Source organism: Sinocyclocheilus anshuiensis, unplaced genomic scaffold, assembly GCF_001515605.1.
Source record: "Sinocyclocheilus anshuiensis isolate Anshui unplaced genomic scaffold, SAMN03320099.WGS_v1.1 scaffold1936, whole genome shotgun sequence".
Classification (NCBI taxonomy): Eukaryota; Metazoa; Chordata; class Actinopteri; order Cypriniformes; family Cyprinidae; genus Sinocyclocheilus; species Sinocyclocheilus anshuiensis.
Window position 1 is genome coordinate 71,317 of NW_015557170.1, and position 7,249 is coordinate 78,565.

The 7,249-nt window shown below is 36.2% G+C and overlaps 1 protein-coding gene across 1 annotated transcript in view; it reads right to left on the reverse strand.

Annotated features, from left to right (window-relative positions):
- The window catches only part of LOC107678345 (gastrula zinc finger protein XlCGF8.2DB-like), a 23,043-nt gene extending 20,951 nt beyond the window's left edge, over positions 1-2,092 (reverse strand). The window contains exon 1 of the mRNA XM_016473565.1: positions 2,064-2,092. The gene's annotated coding sequence lies outside the window, so the exon portion shown is untranslated. The remainder of the gene's footprint in view (positions 1-2,063) is intronic.
- Between the last annotated feature and the right edge of the window lie 5,157 nt (positions 2,093-7,249).

A 7,249-nucleotide genomic window follows, 5' to 3' on the forward strand; every position in this document is an offset into this window, starting at 1 on the left:
TTGACTTCTCTAAAATGTAAAAGAGCTATTTGCTGTTGCACTGTACACATACTATACAATTCAGATATATATATTTTTTTTTCTTTTTTTTTCTTCCATATGTGCTTATATGGGCTCTTTATATCATTTGGTTCTTTGGTGTCCTTTTGGAGTTTTGGAGTCCTTTTTTGGAAAGACATCTACATTTATCCTGAGAAAAGCTTGCAGAAAATACAGATTTTTGAGAATCACCCTTCAATCTTTTCGTTTACTTTGCTGAATATAGCAAATGATGACAAAACCATTTGAAACAAGATAAATGGTCTATGCTTAATTTCATGAAGTGTGCGATTAATCGCGATTAATCACAGAAAAGGGTGTGATTAATCCGATTAAAAATTTTAATCTATCGACAGCCGTAATTTTAACCAATCACACACGAGTCTGTTGAGCTTATGAATGCAATGGCCAATCAGACCAGTGTTGCCAACTTAGCAATTTTGTTGTTAAATTTAGCAACTTTTCAGACTACCCTAGCAACTTTTTCTTCCAAAAGCACTTAGCAACAAATGTAGCAATTTTTTGTATTTATTTGGCAACTTTTAGCAACTTTTGATAAGTGACCCAGACAATAAAAAGGTACACATTTTCCATCAAAATTGCACAAAAAGAGGAAACCACAGCTGCCTAGCAGTACACACTAGGGCTGGGTAAAAGATATCAATATCTCGATATTAATCGATTCTCATTTTTACGGAACGATATCGATTCTTAAATCCCAAGAATCGATTAGTCTAGCCTGTTTTCAGTTAATGGACGGACCGTTGAAGGGCACTTCCCATTAGAGCTGCACGATTAATCGTTAAAAGATCTCGATCTCGATTCAGACAATCACACGATCTCATTTCTAAATGACAACGATTCTCCCGTGTCTATTAAACCTTTGACAAAGTCTTACCGGATCATTCAAATGTGCGTTCGCACTGCCGCTGACACGGAGAGAGCAGTTACCATGTTTAGTTAAGAAACAGCTTCACAAACCGTCTTTTCAACTACACAGTAGTTTTTACCAAAATAGAGCAAATCCGCGTTTGAAAGTAACTGCCTCATAACGTTTGTGTCGATTGCATTGTTTCGTGACTTAAAAAATGTATAATTGAATGAATAATTTATTCAAGAGAATCGTTCGAAAACGCTGATTCATCCAGTAGGTTCATGAGTGAGTCGTTGAATCACTGATTCAAACAACTTTTTCATAATTTTAATATTAAATAGAAGTATTAAATATATTATATTTTAAATACATATACACTACCAGTCAAAAGGTTTTGAACCATGAGATTTTGAATGTTTTTTTAAAGAAGTCTCTTCTGCTCACCAAGCCTGCATTTTTTGGATAAAAGCGTCTGCTAAATGACTAAAAGTAAAGTAAATGATTCATTCAATTATACATTTTAAGTCACTTTGCAATCAATGCAATCGACACAAACGTTATGTGGCAGTTACTTTCAAACGCGGATGTTTATATCTGATATTTTAACGATTAATCGTGCAGCTCTAGTATATGCTTTACAATTTTGTCTTTATCACCGTCTTGGTACATTAAGCCACTTTAAGCATTTTAGAAAGTCCCCTGTTCAAGTTCTGCTAATCCACAAGCCTAGTAGTGAGAGTCATGCTCGCAATGAAGGTAATGTTAACTATTAAACCAACCAAATCAAAACTTTCAAAAACACACAGCAATGTGATTCTTTTATTGAGTGAGAGTCAGTGGGTTTAATCAGTGACATTAACAGATTTACTATTCGGCGTCTTCTCCGCGACCTCCTTCCCTTGGAGTTTTTACACATAGAAAAGGCAAAAAAACATATTGCATTGTCCAGTTTTACGTCACATTCTCATTCTTTATTGTTTTGAAAATGCGACCTCTAGTGGCGAAAACTTACGTATTGTACCTTTAAGACTTTTTAATGATAAGGTCTTATTTTTACACTAAGGATCTGTGGGCAGCCTGCGTCTAAAGCTTTGTTATCTTAATGTACCACAAAGAGTCGTGAAAAGATGAATGAAGAATAAAGACCAACCTCCTTGTTCCTCGTGTTTTATTATCCGGGTTTCTGGTTACTCGGGTTCTGGTTCACTCTCCTCTTTAACAAACACCATCTTCACAGCAGCAGATCTCAGTTCAGATTATACTCCTCCAGATAATCCTGCTTACTTCAAAACTTAGTCACGACTATGAGGATCAGAATATTACAGGTATTTACTGACCTGATTCAAAAACTGTATTTCTCTATTTACAGAAACAACATTTCTAACAGTTTGTATTCAACCAACATCACAACAAAACAACAGAGAGCGCGGTGAAACTAACCTTCTTCCTCTGAGGTTTAATGGTGTTTGGCAAACAAACGAATGTGTCTTAGCGCCACCCGCTGGACAGGAGTGTGAAGCGGCGAGAGGAAGGAAACAATACGGGGAAATTACTTAGTAAGGTGCACTGATTTATTTTTATGAAGTCAAAACAGCGCCACATATTCTTGCAAAATAATTATAGTATTGCAAAAGAAAATAACGTTTTGCAAACGAAAATGAAAATATTGAAAAAATGCTTTTTGCAAACAGAAATAAAGAATTGCAAAAGAAAATGAAGTATTGCAAGAAAACAAGTTTTGCAAACAAAAATAAAGAATTGCAAAAGAAAATGAAGTACCACTTATTTTGCGTTTCAGTCAAGTTTGAGCTTGCAATACCGTTTTCCCTTTGCGCTTCACGTTTCTGCGCGTCTCACTTTCTGGCACTGTTTTGACATGGGGGTGGAGTCAAGGGACGGGGCGTGTACAACAGGCCTGGGCACACCTCCCTGGAAGTGACGTCATCGCCCGAGACGCAGATCACTGATCCAAGCATTGAACAGAGGCATGCAGGTGGATCATTTCCTTTTATTCACTAGCATTAAAACATGCATGTTTTTCTGCGTCTTTTTAATGGAGTCAGTATAATGCCACATATATATGCAAACTAATAAAGTTTTGCAAAAGAAAAATAAAGTCTTGAGCAAAAAAAATAAGTTTTGCAAACAAAAATAAAGATCGCAAAATAAAAATAAAGTATTGAGAGAAAAAAATTAAGTTTTGCAAACAAAAATAAAGATCGCAAAATAAAAATAAAGTATTGAGAGAAAAAAATTAAGTTTTGCAAACAAAAATAAAGATCGCAAAATAAAAATAAAGTATTGAGAGAAAAAAATTAAGTTTTGCAAACAGAAATAAAGAATTGCAAAAATTAAGATATAATTCATTGCAAAAATCAATGACAGTTGTAAAATAAGCTTATGAACTGTGATTCTATTTTATCTCTGCAACATATTTTCCATGCTCACACCTACTAATTCATTTGCAATGCTCCATTTATTTTGCGTTTCAGTCAAGCGTGAGCTCGCGATACCGTTTTCCCTTTGCGCTTCACTTTTCTGTGCGTTTCACTTTATGGCACTGTTTTGACGTGGGGGTGGAGTCAAGAAACTGGGGCGTGTCATTAGCAACAAGCCATGTCATTAGCAACAGGTTCGAAAGTCAGCATGGCAGAGCGCAGGCCTGCGGGTGGATTCCAGGTATGTAAAGTTGATTGTTTCCTTTTATTTCACTAACATTAAAATGTGTGTTGTTTTGTTAACTACATGCGATTACTATAAGTCGAGTGTTTGAAATAAGTTCATTTTGTGAGCTGATGTGCGGTTTTTGTCTCAGAACGAGGCAGATAATTTTTATTTATTTATTTAGTCATTTAGCAGATGCTTTTATCCTATACGGTAATAAAGGCTATGTCCATTAGCACTGGATTATAAATATACTTTATTATTATGAAAATACCAGAGATGGCTTGAAGAACACAGCTAAACCATATATTGTTGCGTCGTGCTCACGCTTGACTGAAACGCAAAATAAATGGAGCATTGCAAATTAATTAGTAGGTGTGAGCATGGAAAATATGTTGCAGAGATAAAATAGAATCACAGTTCATAAGCTTCTTTTACAACTGTCATTGATTTTTGCAATGAATTATATCTTAATTTTTGCAATTCTTTATTTCTGTTTGCAAAACTTAATTTTTTTCTCTCAATACTTTATTTTTATTTTGCAATCTTTATTTTTGTTTGTAAAAGTTTTTTTTTTTGCTCAAGACTTTACTTTCTTTTGCAAAACTTTATTATTTTGCATATATATGTGGCATTATATTGACTCCATACATGCCTCCTCCAAAACTCATGAACGCAGACCAGACGCTAACCAGCGACACTAAGAGGACGCTGAGGATTGAGTGCAACGCTGTCAGATTACCTCATGTCTCATTCACCTGTAAAACATTACAGTACAATGTAGGGCTGCACGATAAATATCGCACGATATCTTTACTGACAAGATGCGCATTAAATATCGCATGCGATTTATCGTGCAGCCCTAGTACAATGCGCATAATATTACAATAATAACGGCTTCCATTCTCGCTTGGTATGCAATAGGGTAATGAACGCGCTGATGATGTATCATGTCTGTGTAAACAGGGTGCACAGAGGTATGCAAATACATATTTTGACAGACAGGCAGGACAACCTATCGTAATGTTCAGACCAAATAATCTGAATGGTTGAACATTGTATGGTCCTACGCCTTCCACAGACAATATACATATAAATACATTTAGAGCACTTAGTTAAATTCCCCGGGCGCCGCAGCAAAAATTGCTGCCCACTGCTCCGGCTGTGTGTTCACGGTGTGTGTGCTGTGTGTGTGCACTTGGATGGGTGAAATGCAGAGCACAAATTCTGAGTATGGGTCACCATACTTGGCCACACATAACGTCCTTTCCTCCTTAGTGATTGCTATCAGGATGTGAAGAGACTTTCAACCAGCATAACAAAAAATGTTTTTGAACCAAATCACTTCTCCTGCCTTTAAAACACCCCATTGTCCAACAAACTTCTGATAATTAACTAGTTACAGTGCAGCCTCTGCATATCTATCATGTTACAGTGTTTGGTGTAAACCACTGATATATATAATGACTGGATCGCTCATTGCTTTCTAAACTGTCATCAGGCGGTGAAGTGTTCGACCGGCCATCTTATTATTCCCTACCAGCAGAGAGCATCACTGACTGACAGCCAAAACTCTGACCAAAAATCACCTGATTTGAAGCGCATCGGTCACACAGGACTAGTTTTTAGGATATGTGTGAGTAAATTAATTTTTACTTCAGATGTTATCTGCAAACTTTGTGGTCTTTTCTGGCAGGATAAGCCATATATTGAAATCGTTTAGGTGGGTGTGTCTGCTGCACAGGTAGATTTTGATCCAACACAAAATATATTTCTTTATGTAATTATGCAGGAAATATTAAACAGGAACATCTGGTATTAGTATCAGAAATTGATTTGAATATACAATAAATATTACAATGCAAGCCTCTGTTACTATGTTGCTCTATACTGTATTGAAATTCAAAGCTTATCATGCATCATCTTGGTAATGAAGCTTGATGTCTTTAAGTCCATACACTCTAAAAAAAAAAAAAGGTTCTTCAGCGGTTCTTTGGAGTTGATGATGTGCTATATAGCACCACTACCGTATAAAGAACCTGTTAAGCACCTGTATGGTTCTTCAGCGGTTCTTTGGAGTTGATGAGGTGCTATATAGCACCACTACCGTATAAAGAACCTGTTAAGCAAAAGTGCTATATGGCACCATTTGACAAAGGTGCTATATAGCACCTGTAAAAATAGGTGCTAAATAGCACTAAAAGGGGTTCCCCTATGATTACGAGTCAAAGAACCGCTTTTAGTGCTATATAGCACCATTTTTTTTTAGAGTGTACCGCATGTTGTCAGCATTATTTCTCTGAATGATGTTACGATGCGTGTAGTTTTCTTTATGTTCTGATTGAGCAACATCTATTTCAGAGCTGCAAATTCTAGCATTACAGTTTCCATAGGAGTAAAACGTTATGTATATATTAATTATTAATTTAACCAACATTTAAATCATTAACTGCTTCAAAATTAATGCTGTTAATGAAATCATTGTTGAAACATTTGCAGTTACAAATAAAAAACAATATTACAACATAATTACATAAGCAGTGTATAATTGTACAAGGTGGATTAAGGTATATGCACAAAAAAGTATAACATTTTATTCAGATTTCAGAATAAGCACTTTGTCATTTGTAATACATTAGTTGAGGATCTCGTCCATCTGATGTTCATCGTGTTCATCTGATGTTCGCTACTGTAATGAATATGATACTTATACATTTTTCAGTTTCAACAGAATGTATGACAATATTCCCTAATTAATTCCCATAAATTCCTGTTAAGTTTCCAACTTGGAATATTTCCAAAATTCCCCAGACGAAGTTCCCATGGAAAGTTTCTGGAAATTTACCAGAAATGTTTTGCCCCTTTGCAACCCTAATACAAACCCAACACAACAAGAAAAGCTAGTAAAGTTAGTAAAGCTAATAGGCTCAGTAGCTTCTGCAGCACGAAGACAAGCATATAGTCCACTATTGTTGTTGTTGTTGCTGTTACGTGAAGTAGCGGTGTCTGACTAGGGTCGAGACGTGGGGTGATGACATTTTCTTTTCACAAAATATACAGATTCGCTGTACACACGAAAACGCATTGGTGTCGTTTTCAGATTTATCCACTCTGGGACCTGGTTTCAAAAATAGTGGCTTCAGGCTCCCTTTATCCAGGCCTTTATTCACCCCCCGGAGCCGTATGAGGCACGTTTTATTATGAATGCGCGAGCTTTATTTGACGACTTGTGGACTGATCAACTGCAACACCCGCTGACTGCAATGATAGAGCTTGGAATAGCCAGGACAATTTTTAATATAACTCCGACTGGATTCGTCTGAAAGAAGAAAGTCATATACACCTAGGATGCTTCGAGGGTGAGTAAAACACAGTCTAATTTTCATTTTTGGGTGAACTAACCCTTTAATGTCTCAGTGTGAAGACCTTGTCCCAAGATGTTTTTGATACATTTTGGACACAGAGGGACCATCATTCAACTGTGGGACTTAAATATGCTATGGAGAGATATATAAAAGATTTTAAAATAAATATGTAAAAATACAGATCATGTGGTGGCTTCTGCCGTTGCTGTGAAGAATCCTTCTCAGAGTCTTGGAGTTTTGATGCCAGAAGAGATTTTATTTTCAGAGACAATAAAACCTGAGAGAACTCTGCAGAGCAATCTCTCGA